Source organism: Acanthochromis polyacanthus, chromosome 9 (genome assembly GCF_021347895.1).
Source record: "Acanthochromis polyacanthus isolate Apoly-LR-REF ecotype Palm Island chromosome 9, KAUST_Apoly_ChrSc, whole genome shotgun sequence".
NCBI lineage: Eukaryota > Metazoa > Chordata > Actinopteri > Pomacentridae > Acanthochromis > Acanthochromis polyacanthus.
This window is the reverse complement of record NC_067121.1, coordinates 37,035,268-37,054,529: the sequence shown is the minus strand read 5'-3', so window position 1 is coordinate 37,054,529 and position 19,262 is coordinate 37,035,268.

The window sequence follows — 19,262 nt, the reverse complement described above, 5'->3', positions numbered from 1 at the left end:
GTCTTGAAAGTGTGCAAGGTACGATGAAATCTGAAGACTATCAAGGCATTCTGGAGAGAAATGTGCTGCCTAGTGTCAGAAAGCTTGGTCTCAGTCGCAGGTCATGGGTCTTCCAACAGGACAACGATCCAAAACACACAGCCAAAAACACCCAAGAATGGCTGAGAGAAAAGCGTTGGACTATTCTAAAGTGGCCTTCTATGAGCCCAGATCTGAATCCCATTGAACATATGTGGAAGGAGCTGAAACATGCCATTTGGAGAAGACACCCATCAAACCTGAGACAACTGGAGCTGTTTGCTCATGAGGAGTGGGCCAGAATACCTGTTGACAGCTGCAGAACGCTCATTGACAAATACAGAAATCGTTTAATTGCAGTGATTGCCTCAAAAGGTTGTGCAACAAAATATTAAGTTATGGGTACCATCATTTTTGTCCAGCCCTATTTCATTAGTTTGTTTTTTTTAAATAATTATGTTAATCAACAATTCAAAAGTGATGGCTGATTTTGATTATTTAATTTTCAATAAATTTTTATTTATTGTTACTTTTGTGAGTTTCAAGTGATTTCAGTGAGAATTGTGGGTTTTTCCTTCTTTAACTGAGGGGTACCAACAATTTTGTCCACGTGTGTATATAGAAAGAAAACATTCCTAAAAGATTTAAAATCAGCCCACAGAGAGACTCAAAACATCCCTAAAGAGACACATAATGGTACCAAACAGGTACAAAAAACTCCTACAAAAAATCCCCTCAAAGCTACAATGTAAAGACACAACCCACAAAAACTACCCCAAAGAGAGGCAGAACTGCTAGAGAAAGACAGAACAAACCTAAAAATCACAAACATTACCTCAGAGAAATACATAAAAACCTGCAGGAAAAGCAAAATCATCTCGAATGAAAAAAACTACAAGATCATAGAAGTCATTCTAGCTCATCCTGAGGGGAGCATGAATCTCTGCATCCAATTTTAAAACAATCCATCCAATCACTGTTGAGACATTACACTTATGGAGGAAAGACAGGTTCAGTAGCTCACCGTTTGGAGATCACTGGATAACTGAAAACTCTCCAAAGTCAGCAGGAAACCGCTAATGTGGAGCACCTGGAGAACACTTTACAGTAATTCCTCTTATAGTTTTTGTCATTTTTCAGTCTGGACTTGAAAGCTACTGACATTTTTTAAACGCTTTCGAGACAGTCAATGAAGTAAGCTTGTCAGTTTTCCACCCACCAGTAAGTAGTGAGGGCTTCCAGACTCCTGTACTGTATCATAAGCCTAGGATTAAAACACTTCAAAGTTTCTAGTATTAAAGTACTAAATCTGAAATAATTGCTTTTTGCAGCACGTGTCGCTCTGTTCACACTATGCATGACTGCAAAGGACACCGGACAAGAAGTCGCACGCATTAAAGTTTCAATCTGAAATGGAGAAGAGAGGTTAAGAGTGTACAGTAAAATCAGTAATAATTATTCAAACCACTGTACAGCACTGGTTCATTTGGAGAGGTTGTCAGGTTGAGGGCCAGGGGCCACGCTCGAGTACTGAGGGGGATTCATAGCAAGTCTTGCTGCTGGGCCCCCTGTGAATCTTTCCCTGTCACTGATATCACTTTCACAGCGTCGACACACATGCAAAGATGAAGGGAAATTACATTAAGCATTCAATATTCATACTCTCCCTGGTCACCTTCCACCTCACTCCTCCTCCCTTCCCGTCTCTTTCGTCTGCTGACTCCGTCTCTACCTCACCTCCTCCCCTCCTCGCTCCACGGCGGTGGGATGAGGTGTTGTGCCCCTACACGGCATTTTGATGTAGTGTGAAATAACTGCTGCTCTGGCTTAGGCACAGTTGCCAGTGAATACCAATTGAGGGGAGGGGGTTGGAGGGGAGCTCAAGGTCACCTGGGAGGATAATTTCAGAACACGGTTTCATTGTTGATCTAGGAATGAGAGTAGGGACCCGGACTACAAAGCTGAACGAAGGCTAACCTATCCATCCGCTGTGCACGACTCAATCACGACTTCATCCTCTAAACGCTGCTTCCTTACTCTCATCACTCATTTTTACTACATGGGGCTATGTCGGAAAAATTAAATACTCATATGTAACTGGAAGGCTAAACTACATAACCTTCTCTATCTTTATACATCACATGAGAGAGCATCTGGAGCTGAATGTAATGTGTAACTGAAGGCCATGCTCCGATAGCAAAGTTTACTGAGCTGGTAATCAATGATCTGATAAAGACTGGCCTTACCTTGGACAGACTTCTGAAGTAACTAATGGCTTTGTAGACTGTAGAAGACAGAATTGCAACCAAAAGTATTATTACAGTGTAACCGTGAAGCCAGATTTACTGAGAATTCTCTCTTTAGAATAAAACTAAATAAGACTGCCTTCAAAGGGTTAGAATGGATGACAAGTTTTTAGCTCGTCCCAAATAGTGTGTATAATTGTTCCTAACACAATACTTTCATATTTGGAAAATGCTATCTTGCTACAATTTAGATAAGAAGATTGACAGAACTTTTCTTTGTACGGTGAATACAGTACAAGGCTATAGCCAATGATTAGCATAGCTTAGCATAAAGGCTAGAAACCAGTAGCTAGCCTGGTTTTGTCCAACAAAGTCAATTGACCATATTTTGAAGCCTCACTGCTTAATGTGTTTTTTCTGTTAATTCTAACAAAAAAATAATACACTGCTCCCAATGTTCCTGCAATAAAAACTGCTTTATATAACACATTAAGCATCATTTGTAGGCGACACTTGTTCCCCTAAAAAAGTGACCTTTCAACTTGAATTCCATTTTGAAGAGGATGGAAAAATTACATAAAGCCCAATCAGGTGAATAGGGTGTTTGGAGAGAGATGATTCTGTTGTTGTAATGTGTGTAATATTGTGAAAAGGAGCATACCGCAGTTGGAGCACCAACGTGCCACAGTTCAGGCCATTTGTGCTGAATATTCTCTTAGACACTCCAGGAAATTGTAAATATGCACCAACCAACCAACCAACCAACCAACCAACCAACCAACCACCCACTCATGCTCCCAACCAACCAACCAACCAGCCAACCAACCAACCAACCAACCAAACTACTGAGCTGAATGGAGGCAGTTCAGTAACTATATGACACTTAACCCCAACCCTGATTCATCCCTTCTCCTGGGAAAATTAACTGACTGTATTTTATCTGTTATGCTCTTAGTAGTTCTGGCTTTTCAAAAAGAAAAAAGAAAAAAAATGATGAATGGATGTATAAATGGAATATTTGTGAAAATTCAAATACTATGACAATGATCATAAAGTGCTTAAATGAGGAAAAGAAATGAATTTCATGGGGTCTTAGCAGTCAAGGTCATTAATATCCAGCCCCCGTGAGACCGTGTTGTAATATCACAATGTATGCATTTGAAAGTTAATTATCTATTTTATCTACCTGTTGCATAATTGTGATGTCTTCATACAGTACATGCTCACATATAAATCTAAAGCAGCTGCATAGACAAGTAGCAGATTTTGTAAAGAGTCAATTGAAACAGTTCATGTAAATACATCTTCTAAAATGTGCTTTAAAAGCATTTTGAACATATGTTTCATGAGCTACATTATATTAAAAAAAAGTATGTTGGAATGTATACACACAGCAACACATTCACTGCATATAATACTATGTAAGTACAAACATACAGACATTACATTAAAATTCCTGAGCAAAGTTTGTGATTTACAGCTGGTTCAGTTGTACTTTTTGCTGCACTGTCCAAACTAAAGAAGAGATTCCCCCTATGAACAGAGAATATAAAATATGAGCAGATGACATGATCATAGCTCATTTAATCTTGTGGTAATTGTTTCTCTCCATATGGTCCCTCCATTTGTATTGGCATTTCAGAGCAGCACTGCAGGTTTAATCAATGACGGCAATCAATAGCTGCCTAGTTGTATTTGCTTTTATTACTACAATGATAAAAAGAGAGCGGCGATACAAACACCAGCGCTGACCTTTAGAACAAACCCAGAACACGCTCCGGCAGCTTAACAGTCTAACCTCTCTTAAATAAGGACGTACATTTCACGTTGCTAATTAGAAGTGGGCCTTGAGTCCAAAAAATGCAGAGAGAGAAGAACAGAAAGAGAAGACCTTTCACTTTTTGTTGCTCTTCATTCTTTTATAATGCCAGCTAATTAGATTTGTGCTCTCACCGGGAAACTGTTCAAAACAAGGCAGAGAAAGTTTACTTTAATAACACCTCTGTAGTGCGCTGAAGTGTCAGAAAGTTTCACAAATCAATAAAAAAAAATAGCTTTTTGCTGTTGAATAAAACAGGAACGCAACGACAGAAAGAACTCTCGGTTTGCGCTAATAACTCATGGCTCTTTGAAGATAATAAATGCTAAAAGATGAACGCCTGTCAAAAAGTAATCAAACAGAACTTTCGTTATCTCCGCTGTGACTTGACCGAACAGAGAAAAAGGCCGTGAGCGAGCACTGCTTCCCCTGAGGGCTGGTGGCCACAGGTGTAAATCCCTGCAGGGCTCTGAGAGGGCTGAGCAGCTGAGGCGAAAAAAAGGAAAGAGAGGCTCCTTACATGAAAATGGAACTGCTTTCAACTAATCCCCCTGTGGAAACACCGGGGAAACATTTTTCCTGCTTTCCAAGGAATGCAATCCAGAGCATTACCTCACACTGATGCAACGGTGGATAAATATTCACCAGTGGTCATCGTTGTGCTTTCAGGTTCACTATAAAACCCTACAAAAGCAGCTGTTTTTTTGCAGAATGCTACCAAAACCTTATATATTCATGCACCTCTCCAATCAACCAATCATGTGGCAGCATTTTAATGTATAAAGTCATGATTGTTAATGAGAGGTCAGATGAGTTAGAGCTGATAGAAAAACTACAGTAACTCAGATAACAACTCTACAACTGTTCTGAGCAGAAAGCAGGGCTTAGAGTAAGAAAAAATGCCTTGAACGTGCTTGAGGGGTTAGGGGAAAGAACGGCGGGATGCTTTGATGGTAATCTATACGATGGTAAAAACAGCCCATCAAGCTGTGGACTACGAGCCAGATGGAGGGCGGCTGTGGCACATATCACAAACTGTTTCACAAAGACAGAAAGAAAAAACTCAAAAAACAAATCTAATCCTTTCTGAATGTCAATCCTCGCTTTAATTTGAGAGGTCCAAATGGCAGAAAAATGGATTATCTAGTCACTGTTGTCTCAGATTTAGATACAGTTGCCACACTACAGTTTCCAACTGTGAACAACTTTCAAAGCTGTCAAGAAAATCCTTCAAACTTTCTGACTCTCGCTCCTCCACTGGTCTCTACACAGAATGAGGCATAACAAAATTGCACTCATTCTTTTGTATTAAACAACACAGGAAACTTTATTGCATATGTTTAAATGCTACGTTTAAATGCAAAGTATCATATACATGAGAAAAAGTATAATTAATGGTCTATTCATCTCTGTGACTTTTTTTTTTTGGATTTTCTATATAATTCCATTGGTAATTACTGTGTACGAACAACATGTTTGACTGTTTTCTGGAGTTACTTACCTTTTCTAATTAAAGTTGTACCTCGTGGAAAGCCGATTTCCTTTACTCCCCTCATCCGCATAGTTCTCGGAGACGTAACATATAAAGAAACCCGAGTAAAGAGGAAGGAAACTGATCGCGTAACACAAAAAACGAAAATGTATTGACAAAAAGAACATTAAAAAAAACAGAATCCAGCACAAAGCGAGCTCCTTAAGTACCAAGCTGGTCACACTATCACACACGGTCCGTTAATCACTAAACGCCTGGCCGTAAACAGAATGTGAGACACAGACGCAGCACTCTAGCAGCTGATCTGGCCCACTGGTAACGGTGATCAGGTTGGCTCATCTTTTAACTCTCCCTGCTGATTGTAAGGAGCCGCAGGTGCACCTGGCCACTCCCACTGGGTGTAACCTGAGAACAGGGAAAAGAGAGAAAAAAACACAACCTTCTTTATCTACGCAAACACACCACGGAACGTAACAGGACCCACAATCACAACCTTCATATGGACGTTGAAGTCGTGGCCTTCTTCGATCACGAAGGGCGAGCATCATCCATTTATAATAGCTTATAAAGGCTTTTGCCTTCCCAAGTGGTCAGCAATTGAGTTCTTTTCAATACCTATCTGTATTTCAGTTACTTTTCACTGACTTAGAGCCAAAGTCCAATCCTGTAATGTGATATGACACTTCTATTTCATCAGATAAAAAGACAGGGCAAACGTAACAACAAGATGATTTCCCAACACAGTGCAGGTCTGTGGTGGGTGTCCGTGTATCCAGAAGTAAAATGTCTGCAGAACTCAACTTTCTTTCCCTTTTCCTCTTCACATCTTTTACATATAAATCTAAGAACTGTCTCCTCAGCTTCTTTCCTTCTGCAAGCGAAGTGAAGAATCTCCTACTTATATGGATAAATTGATACAAATGTAAAGATAAACCAAGTGGCACCTAAACAGCTGCACTCGGCGTCTCTGAGAGTTCTGGTAAATTAGTCTAAGCACTCCAGTCCTGTAGAAAGTGGATAAAATGCTGTCTGGAAGCGGAGACGCAGATTGGCAGAAATCTGTGTTTATCATTTTGGACATTACGTATACGTACAGACACACATGCAGCTGTAATGAATTAGAGACTCCACGCTTTCCAAAAGACGTGCAGGAGATGGAGCTGGCTGAGATTTAAAGGGAACGAATTAGATTGGAATTTGTGCTGATGCCATCTAAATATAGATTAATGGTCCATTTCAAAAAGGGCAGTTTCTTCCAAAGTGCTCTATCATTATTACTGCTTTGGATGATTCAAATGCTGCTGACAGCTAAAGCAGAACTGACTGAGTCTGAGGCAGAAACAAGTCAAAGTAACAGAATCCTATCAGCGACCGGATAGTTATCCATTTAACTTAAGTTTAGCTGATTTTCCATTCTTTTCTTTAACTATATTTTGCATATCTGCATTTAATTTTGATGGCAGATCGGATCCTCCAGGCCGTAGACTGTGGACAGATGTGCTGCCTTTTTCTACATCGTTAATGTCAGCCGCTCTCTGCTTCCTGACAAAATCTTGTGTGTTTGGGAAAATTAACGTTAGAGCATGACATTTTTCCTGTCATCCTGTAGGATTTCTATTTGATTCCTGCAGGATGGAGTCAGTTTTTTTTATTCATCACATGACAGAAACAGTGGAAAGCAACTATAAATTACAGTCAAGTTTTTATACACACATTTTCAGTTGTAACATGAATAAATCCTTCCCTTTTTTCATTTTGTAATGAAACTGTCTGTTGATGTGTGTGGATGAACAGGGCATAATGCAGTGCCAAATACCAACACTGGTTGTAGTATGATTTGAGGCAGGCAGCCTTGCCATTGGTGCATATTTTGCAAATCAGGAGGATTCCACATAGAGATAATGTGCTGCTCCTGCTGGTCAGATGAAGATGAAGTCTGTTACGGTCCTGGGCTGCTGCACTCCTGCACCTATGTCATGATTTGTATTATTAACAGCTGCATTGTCAACACTTTCTTTCACCCCACCTCCATGGATTGGCCCTGCCTACAGCCTGAGGAGCTGCAGATGGACTGGCCCCGGACATACAACCTCCTCCAATCATGGTGCCAGGTGGACCTTCAAAGGCCCATTCATGCCAGAGTTTGGTGGCAGTTCATAGGAGTTGAGTTGTCCAGTTCGGGATTTAGGAACATTGCTTGTTGTGCTTATTGTGCGTGTGAGCTAAGCAGATGTTTGGAGTAGTCAGAAATACAAATACAAAGAATTCATTCTTCAATAGGGGTGTTACTGCCCTGTATTTTGGTTAGGAGCTTCCTTCCCATCACTATTCTTTTTTCTTTCACTAGATTAACATCAACTTGTGAGTAAAGTTCCCTTTAGGTTATGTGTTGTTCCTTTTATTTTCAGTAGCACCCATCTGCATTTAACTCCCTCATTTTTTTTTTTTGTATTTTAATGTGAATCTACTCTTAGCAAATAAAATTACAGCCATTCACTCAGTAACTCAGCACTGGTTTTGCTTTCTTTTGTAGCCATCCCGTTACCCTACAGCTGGGTCGTAACAAAGTCACACACAGAAAATCCACAGCACCTGGAGCTCTTTAGACTATCTCTAGCTGTTAAAACTAAAGCATCATTGCATACAAAGTATTATTTATTTAGAGTTATATATCAGACCATTTGCAATAATCACTCAGGATCAGCAGGGAGAGTCACATGTGAAAAGCTTCACTTCTGTGTTCCCTCTTCTCTCTGTTGGTTCTATCACAGTATAGAACCTCCACACAGCCAGTGCTGTCCGTGGTCCTGAAACAGCTGCTGGACAGTACTTATGTGTATATCAGCCAATAATTTAGCTGTTTTTGCTATTTTTCCAAGTGTACACTACCGTTCAAAGGTTTGGGGTCATCCAGACAATTTCATGTTTTACATGAAAGTTTCCACTTTTATCCATGTGCTTACATAACTGCACAAGGGTTTTCTAATCATCAATTAGCCTTTCAACAGCATTAGCTAACACAATGTAGCATTAGAACACAGGAGTGATGGTTGCTGGAAATGTTCCTCTGTACCTCTATGGAGATATTCCATTAAAAATCAGTCGTTTCCAGCTAGAATAGTCATTTACCACATTGACAATATCTACAATGGATTTATGATTCATTTTATGTTGTCTTTATTGAAAAAAAATGTTTTTCTTTCAAAAATAAGGACATTTCTGAGTGAAATGTCCCAAACTTTTGAATGGTGGAGTACATGTGAGCAGAACATTCTGAGGCTGTAGACTTGAAGAAATTAATACATTTGATCGTATGAAAGTAGCACAATAATTTTAAATGCATTTATTTATTTACATTTGAGCAGGAATTGATTAAAAAATGATAAACATACTGAATATCGGACCTGGCAATCAACCGACTGGTCAGTCCCTATTATTGAGGAGCTCCAAGTTGTTAGGTAGAGGTGGCAAAGATACTTGTATAAAAAAGACTTTAGTAGAAGTACTGATTCAACTTCTTTGCTCAAGTAAAAAAGTGGGGGAAAAGTCCAGACTGTAATGTACACAAAGAAAAAAAAGTTGACATTATATAATGGATATCTATATAAGAAGCCTTCATGACAAACAAGCAAACAAAGAAATCCTCGATCAGGACACCCTCTACCTACAATGTGTCCATCCTCTTCCTCATCATCATTTTCTTCTGTTGGTTCTTTATGTTTATCATCCACATCACTATAGATGAAGATTGTTTCTATAAAACTGGAGCCATTGTTGGTCTGTATGTGTCATTCAGAGCACCACTGAGTACACAGAAGGTCTGGGATCCTTTGAGTTATCTGGATAGAACAACAGACTTGCTTTGCTGCTCTTACATGCAGTGTGCTGTGACACTAAGGAAATTCCATCTATCCAGCTATCAGTCTTAATAGCGATGAACTCAATGTCATTCGTAGCTGCCTTAAGCTTGTTCATCATTTTCCGTGCTGCTTTCACTGCTTTGTTTTTCACTGTATCATGAGACATCACTGCCTTATCCGGTTGCGTTTGATGCACAGAAGTTTTGAAGCCCTGCTGCTCGACTCCACTGTGAGGGCGCAGACCTTGAATGACGGTTTGTCTGTGACACTCCGTGGGTTTCCCACAATTCAAGTTGCTTACATGAAGGGCCTTCCTCTGACGTTGTTGATCCTCTTTTCACAGCAGGTGAAGTGAGATGTTTGTTCCTCTGCAGGTGACTCACGTACTTTCTCTAAGAGTGACAGCATGACATGCAGCAGATACACAAAGCTGACAAAAGTGAAACTAGATTTTCTGCACATCTTCTTACAAAATGCAGCTAAAAGAGGAGCTTCTCAGCTCAAGGTCAGCAAATTCCCAAAGTAAATGAAGTGGGTACACTACTTAATTCAGAGGGCTTTAATGTGCAAACAGATCAGCGTTTCAGTAGCACTGTTTCTTCAATACTGTATATGTGTGCGTGATTAATGTTCGCCACCAATCAGGTTTTCTAATTAAACTGAAAATGTTAAATTAACTTCTTTCTCACAGGAACATTAGTTGTATTGTGTAAATACACATCATTTCTGGGTTTTTCTATTTATTTTTTTGTAAGTAAGCTACATTTTTGATTTAATGTGACCCAAATGGCTCTAAAAAGAATATTTTTTAAGATTACAATGATTGTCAAGTTTAGAAAATCCTAAAATGTTCTTTGCATTAATTCATACTTTGATGTATCTCCACGTACATCTGCAGAAAAGCTGCGTCAGTAGAAAATGAATGAAGAAGAGAAGAATAAACGGTGGGAACCAAGGGCGTCATTTTTTAAAAGTGGGGGGGATGGAGACCACAGCACTTTGAGAAAATGCCACGAGCTGGGCTCAAACTCACAACCACCGTATCAAAGGCAGAGGATCAACCTGCTGAGCTATCGGTACATGCGGGTAGAGGGGTCTGTGGGCCGCTATAGTACTAATTCTCCCGGGCCGAAATTTTGCCCCTGCACGCCTCTGGTCAGAGCTTCCACTTGGCACAGGCGCAAATTTAGCATCTGCACATTTTTTTTTAACCTCACGAAGGTGTGCTGCATGTCTGTGCAACTCTCGGCCGAGTGCGGATGGTGCGTTCAGGAGCGTCGGAATTTTCTATACTACTGAAAATAACTGGGTTTACAACGACTTACATGTGAAGAATTTGAATGTGTTGGAGACAAAATGACCCCTGACAAAAAGTGGGGGGGACACATCCCCACCGTCCCCCCCTAAACTGACGCCTATGGTGGGAACTCTTCCAGGGCACAAACCAAGCAGAACAGTGTTCCAGTGAGCTATGTTCCTTTAATACCATGCCTGAAATTAGACCATTACCATCCAGTGTGAAACTCAATTTAATGGAGAACAGAGAATCAAGCTTCATTTCTCTTGTCTACTGATGCATAGAAAACACTAAAGAAAGATGACAAAAATCAAAGGGAAGAAGCAACAAACCTTTTAACTGAACCCACTGATTTGGAGGCCAAGGTGAGTAAAACCCTTTTCTGTTCAACATGTTTGGCCAACCAAGAAAGGTCATTCCAACCAGTAAGTGGCTTCATGAAATCCTCTTTAACAGGCAATCCAGCATTCTGCTTCATGTGCAGATTATATGGCAAACCAAAACAGGCAATGGATCAAAAAGGTGCACTCACCACCACAGGTTACCTAAGATGGATGTCAGCATGAGATTCTTTTAGGGAGCATGAAAAATCCAGCATGCACAAGACCTCACTGATGTGCCGGCGGATCTTTTCAGCCTCACAGGTTCATGCAGAGCATCAGTAACGTGGTAGGGAGCAGGTGATTACTTGTTGAAGCCACCGGGTAGCGACGATATGGGGAATTTTAGGAAGCGATGCAGCTTTTTGATAAGTTTGATCCTTTCCTGCAAACATACAAACCACCATGATATTTAACCCGTGTGTCACCCGCAGTTGAGATTTATTTTTTTTACATTTTAATCACCATTTCTGTCATTGAAGAGGCAAAAATCTATTCAACGATTGACGAAGCAAGGAATCATCAGTCAGATCAAGTTGCATTGTGTGTGCAATATAGTATTCCACAGTACCTTCTGAAAACCAGCTTCCTTGCTTTTTCACAGCTTCAGGCGTTTGGTACTACTGCTATCAATAACACCATAGTGAAGTGATTTGTGAAACATGGAATAAAACACCTTACATGCTTACATCCTTCAGTGATGCTTCTGTTGTGAGTGGAGCAGTGAGGATGATTCAGACAAGTATCCTGAGGCATTATAGAGTATATCCACTGCTATGTCTGTGACCCTAAACATATCCTCTTGAAAAGCCATTCCACTGGCCTTCTTTGATCTCCTGGACAGTCTCTCATTCTTTTCCACGTCTTGTCCACCAGCATTAACTACAAGTGTATTTAAAAAAAAAAAGGCTAAGTAGAAACTAGTGGTAGTTGACAGAGAACTTGCCTCCAGCTGTCCAAGACTTGCTGAGCTTGCCAGACTGAGTCTCTCAGTGCCACTCTCTACTAAACCGCCCTCCTTTGATCCAGACCTTAGGGAGCAGTTCAGCACCTCCAGCTAAAGGGACTGGAAATCACACTTTGAAGGTTCAGTAGAATCTACATGCTTGTCATGTTTCAGTCATTGCTCTTAGTAACTCCAGGCCTGCACAAACATCTACAGAAAGAAACATTAGTGCATGTAACAGAATATAAGATGACAGCAAAGGGCACATTTTAAACGATGAGAAAGTGTATGAAAAGAATTAGGCCTCTTGATTTTCATGACATGCAGGAAGCAAAAAAAAAATATGGAGGACTATGAATTTAGGACTTCTCATGGCACAACGTCAGACTAGAAATGATCTGAGGGGAAGAGTTCTCCTTCCAATTCTGGATTGAAGTCTGGAAGAGCTTGAGAATCGAGTAGTACCTGAATAAAGAGGTGCTCAAACATCTTGCTGAACATTACAGCTTCCACCTAAAGCCTGGAGAGATTACTTTCAAACTTGAAGAAAAATAAAAGACATCGAACCCCTCGCTCAAACAGTCCTTTCCCTTTCGGACATTGCAATACTTTCCTTCTGTAGAAAAGTTTTTCAAGCACCTCTGACCATCTCAGTCACCAGCTGCAGTGCTGAAACGGCTAATGTGGACCATGGGGAGGTCATAGATTTGAAAAAACCAGATCCTTCAGTTAAAGTCAAAAAGTTATTTTGTTTAAAAGAATTTCTCATTAGTTAATACCATTTTGTCACAAAATGTTTGAGAATCTAAATGCAGACACGAAGAACTGATCTGTAAAGATCATTTTCAACAAAGAGTGAAACAACAGAGGTACACGTAGCTTTAGCAGTTGCTAAATTGGTCAGGATCAAAGGGCAACTGACAGTGTGCAGGAATTCGTCTTAGCAAACCAGGCTAGTAGCGTGTAGCTGTAAGGATCAGCTGGTCAAAACTACAAAAACTGTGGTTTGAGTACTGGCATTCTCCCGAGAGAAACGGCAAATTAAGGGACTAACTCAAAATACTGGCTAAAAACACACTATTAATAAACTGAGGTTGTCTACCTGGGTTTCATAACCAATCACAGTCACACCCAGAGAGACAGAGAAAGCAGGGCGACACACTAAGTTTGGGTGGAGCCGAAAGCGTGACAGTTTCAACCCTTTAAAGGGCACACTGAAATACTTTGAAATTCAAATTTTTAACCCTAAAGTGTTATTGGAGGACATAAGACTGAGGCTGTGTGGGAGAGGTGAGGCCAGCTCTCCATTAGCAATGATAGCAGAGAAAAGTGTTCCAGAGTGCGGTTACTTTCCACCACAGTCAATGCAGACGGTGTTCTTTGCTGCAAGTGCACCAAGTCTTTTGTATGTAACAGCCAAAGCACGATCAATCTCATGAAGTGCAGCAACAGGGTCATGGTCACTGAAGTCTTGCTTTTTTCTGTTTCTGCCTTATGTGTCTAGAGTGTTTTGCTTTCCACCATACCTTCTGTGCTTCTCCAAGGCTCATCACATGTGACTAATTCAAGTCTCCTCTACCAGAAATCTATGCATTATGACAAAAGGCACCTCAGTTCCTAAATTGTTCCTCGAGGAGAGGAGATCAAGGACTGAAGAGGCTGCTGGAGGAGTTAAGAATCGAGACGCACACATGTATCCTTGATGGAGCCTTTTCTGACAGATTTGTATGATATTCAATATTCCTATATGGCACTCTTTATTTGTGTAGTACTTTCTTGTGTGCCACAACACTTTCACACTTTATACTGTATGAAAGTAGCACAATAATTTTAAAAATGTCTGACATCTGTACATTCTGGTCATAATATGCCTTTTACACCCTGAGTTATACACTGCCGGTTTGTCTGTGCAGCTGTCTGTGTGTCTCCCAGTTGCATTTGGTTAGCTTTCTTGGATTTTTCTTCATTGATCATTCTTTGGACTTCCTTTGTTGGACTTTATTTGGCCTATCACTTGTTTTTACACCTGGAATCCCACAGCTACCTCTTGTTTGTTTCCTCATCAGCCTCAGGTAACATCTTCAGACAGTTTTATTAAAGTTTACTGTTTGCTTCACCTTCCTGTCTGCTGTGTGTTCTGCATTTGGGCCCTTTCTGAATTACATTAACTGAAAGTTAATCACATACAGGTGGAGAAATTTAGTTTCCACTGCGTATCTCTGGTTGCCCCAGGTAAGTTATGTATGAGATATGTTAAGTCTCAGATGCAAATGTGGTATTCGAATTTTGTAGCAAGGGGAAAATAATCATCAGGTAAAGGTGTTTCTTTAGGAAGGTGGCATTAAAAAATAAGTCAGAATGATAACAGCGCTACAGAGTTTGTTCCAGTTTCACAGATAATCCTTGTGCAAAGACAGATATATTTTACCCTCTAAGACCTATGCACTTCGTCTTTTTCTGAGCACAAACACTGCTCCTTGTGTTATTAGCAGCATGGTGATTCTTCTACTTCCTAACCTCTCCTGCAGCTGTGTTTTGGTTTAAGGTCAGTTAAATTTTACAGCCTGGTTTCTTAATTGTTCAGGCAGTAGCCACAACCAAGGCCCAAACTGGCCCTTTACACCCTTGTGGCTTGCATTTTTAATCTATCTAATCTGTTAGATTACAACTATACTCAAGCATAATATACTTGTGAACAAATGTTTTCCAGACACTTGTAAACTTGTAAAGACCATGTATTTACTGACAGTCTTGAGTTTCCAGCGGCTCCTATGACAGAATTTTCGGTGATGGAATCATTGAAACACATCTGTCTTTGTCACAGAAAACAACCACACGTTCTGTTTTTTTTCATAGATCTTTGTTTTTTTTCTTGAAATATGACAAAATCTGTTGGGTCAAAAATACACATACGGCAAATTGAATTGGCAGGTTTGGTGATGTAGAAAGCTGTCTTGATGAGTTTTTCTTGGAGGCATGGGCTCTCAGCGTCTTGTAAGGAGTTACGACTGACTACAGCTGCTGACTCCTGTTTAGCAGTTTAATTAGACCCTAACTGATACACTCCAAACTCATGGCTGAAACCTCGTCAGGAATCTGTGGACTTTGATAAAGAAACAAGTGTGTGTGTCAAAAAGCCGACAAATTTAGTTTAACTGGACCAATTCTATCAGGAGGGGAATAAAGATACAAGCAGAAGCTTGATGTGAAAATGGCCAAGAGACGTTTAACCAAACATTGCTGGATGTGTATTTTTGACACATCAGATTTTGTCATATTTCCAGATGACCTGTAATTAATCTATAAAATAACCACATTTTTTTGTAACAAAGAAATGTGTTTCAGTGATTCCATGACATAAAATGTGTAGTTATAGAAGATACTGGAAACTAAAGACTGAGGGGATAAACATGGGCTTTACGAGTGTATGTGAACTTTACTGCATGGGATGCATGTTATTCTTGAAGTTTAATTTATAGGTTACCTAGGAGTTGAAGTGAAAATAAGATTTTCAGTTGACCAGGTTTCAATTATATAGTGCTGTCTCTGTGGGTTTTTGACACCATATCAGGTTGAGTAAAAGTTTATCTGGGTGAGTTAAAGTAAAATTAGTTAGTTTGTGTACCTTTCTGCTCTTTAAACGACAGCAGGTTATTGTAGTTTGGTCTGTGATGTTCAAGTACTGGGTTTACACTGGTGTATACGGCCTCCAGGAAATGAAGTCAAAGTTCTGATTTCTCTGTTCATGTTGCTTCCAAGTTTGCTTTTTACAAGAACAATAAAAATACTTTAACCTCCTTTAAATGCCTGGATATTACGTTCGTGGCCTAAACATTGTGGAACATGGAAGTTTAGAAGTCCAGACCCAGCACAGGAAATAAAGTCTGAATATCCTGACACCGCATGAAAGGTGCCAAGAAATGTTCATGGATTCCAAATGAGAATCTTTGAGAGTTGGAGTCTCTGGAGCACAATTGATTCCCACAAAGTCACTCAGGCAAGAAATGAATTATATAGTCATATAACTCATCATATAGTGAATGCTGATCAATCATAAAAATCCAAATTGGCCCCGATAACGATCCTGTGGTTTGGCCGGAGAGATCCTCACTTAGTAACCTTTACACTGCCTGTCATTATAATATAATTACAGTGTGTGTATAATGGTGGACCTCTGTTTCACTATTACTTCTCCTGTTTATCCTGTCTTGGAGTTAAAATACTAGTAAAAATTTTACTTGATAGCTTACATGCCTTCATACAAATCTTTTCCAGAGGTGATATGGTAACGTTAGCTATCTTGTAGGAGAGTTCGACAAGCTTAGGGTTATAGAGCAGCCTGAGTTGTTTTTCGCTGTTGCTCATTGTAGCCATCATGATTTGAATGCAGTTGTAGAAGGTACCTCTTTTTGCATGGAATTTCACATTACCTAGCGTACCTTTTTTTTTTTTCTGATTCCACCTGTCTAACATTACTGATGTTAAGGTTTTAGGACAGCTCATTTAAAGTTACTATTGTTACCATTTTGACAATGATGACAACATGAGCTTGAGCTCGTCAGCCAACGTAATGTAAGCTCCTGATGCTTCTATTTTCTTTACCTAAAACTCAGGGCCGGCCCTAGGACTTTGGTGGCCCTAAGCAAGATTTTTTTTGTGGCCCCAAAACATGCACAGGGCAACTACCAAATCACATGCACAGCTTGTAATTGGGTTAAAACACACATGCACATGATTAACAGCATTAACAGATTTATGTTTTATTGGAATATAGACAGGGACAAAATGCGAATCACACACTTATTGTGGTGTGGCCCCCTCTAGTGGATGTGGCTATAAAACAATGGCATAGAGTGTTTATGCCAGCGGCCGGCCCTGCTAAAACTAATAATAGCAAAACTAATGCAGTAATTTGCTCATGATGTGGTTAAAGGAAATGCATGTTAAAGTACCCTAATTATGTCGCTCAAGGAGGGGGTAAATGACAAGCTTAAAAAAAGCGACTGAATCAAATTTATCTCATGACAGTTTTCCTTTAAATTATATTGGTTGCAAAATCAAGCTAGAAATGTCTGCACACACACACACGTCATTTTCTTTGTACATCATGACATAATGACTAAATTGCAATGGATGGTAATGTTTGTGATAATTTATTTAACTTTAATGACGTCGTTTAAATAAATTTTTCATTACCTCCTTCAATTGTAGAATCTATAAATTAGTCAAGAGTACGCAGCTGCTGAGGCAGGTGTGAGAATTCTGTAGCTATAAGACAAAATTAAATGTGTGTCGCTATGCCATCCTGGTTAAATTGACCATAAATCCACATTTTAAAACTTACATTTAAAAAAACTTTATGCTTGTGGCCTCAGACCCTGGATACGGATCACAGCTCTGTGTTTTGACCTGCCACTGCAGGGATGCAAATTATCAGGTGTTATAAAGGTGACAGTGCAGCAGTTGGTGCTGTGATGGAAAGTTAATGGTCAGCAATTGCACATGATGAATAAACATAAACATTTATGTAAATATAAATGCACCTCATGCATTTAGGAGCGTTGTGCTGGTCTTGATCACAGCTCACCAAAAAGTATTCAGAAAATATCAAATGTTCACAGAGGCTTGGTTATACACAGGCCAGACCTTTTGAAGATGGTTCAGCTCGTCAATGAAAGGTCTGTAGGTGTAAAGCATGAAGCCACCCACAATGAGGATATGAGTCTCCTTCTTCTCCTTGTGGTCGGACTTTGGGATTTCTGTATCCAGGGTGTTTTTAACACCATGAGACTTTTCAAACTTCACTGGGTTCTCCAGTCATTCGTACATCGTACTCATCATGGCATCTATGTCCAGAGCAGAAATTACATCGTAATGCTTAAAGCCATCTTCAGAAACGTCAACTTGATCCTGGGGATTGAAGGAGTCATCCTGATGGACCACACAGCAGTTGGGCAGGTTCTTGACCAGTCAGTTGGTAGAAGTGGTTTTCCCTCCCTCGGTTACGCTGCCGCTGCTGCTGATGTATTTCATAATCTCAGACTGGTCAAAGCTCACAAACGGTCAAAACATCAATAAAACCAGGTCAGGATTGATCGGACAAGAGAGAAAGCTGAGAAAGAGGAGGCTGCAGCAGGTAACGCCAACTACTTGATTCCCTATGGCACTTAAGTTTAGTGAGAAAGATAAGAACCTAAGGGGAAATACAAAGAATATTACTTTTTTGTCAGTTGAATGGGTCTCAGGCTCCTTCACCTCCCATCTCCACATCAGCACTGGAGTCTGGCTGTAGCTCATCATCAGTCTGCTACAGTTGGAAAAAAAAAAACACTAACTTGACATTATTGTTATGGGTGGTGCAGGTGCTACTTGGATGGGTTTAACTGTGTGCGGAGTTCCATTTTACACCAAAGTTTTAGCTTCTTGACAAAGGCGTGAACTGTGTAGTCAATCTGCACACCAAGTCACAGATTCATGTAGCTTCTCTGGTGTGATTTGAACCAACTCAAACAAGTTTGCCTGTTGATCATGGCAGGGATAAAAATTTTAGCATATGAGCTGAGGTCTGGTAGTCCTCATCTCCTCCACTCCATGATGTTTCTCACTGGAGTCAAGCCTCCCAAATATTTGTTTCTCCAATAAACTTTCGTTCTCTACTTCATATAATCTGTCCTTGTTAAACTGGTACAACAAACCTTTTTGAGGTGAGCTGTATCTCTCCTGGAAAGCATGACAGTGGCAGCAGCAGGTAGTAGAGTAAAAAGCTGCAGTAAATTTGGAAAGCGTCCAGCAGCCTTCTGTATCGACTGCACAGAAATTGTGAGTTAATGTCATCAGCCATATATCAGTGTGTATGCGGTCTCCAGAGGTTTTTATTATGCCAGAGGGTAGCCTATTAAAACCCGATACAGTTCACTTGTCATTTCTCTTCCAATTTAGATGAATTTCTGTGTAAATCAGCATCATGTCAGTTGATATAAATATCCACCAAACAAGACATAGAATCCTCTTTTAACTTAGACTTGAAGCCAGCAAACTTTTTTACGAGGTGAACATGTCCAACCTGACTGATGTCCCACGAATAGTCAGTTTATAACTCACTCTACAGCAGCAACACCTGCAGTGCTGGATACATCAGATACTCCAGAAATGATCACAATTGTCACCGACGTTTGTGACAGCATGTTGGAGGAAGTTTGCTGTC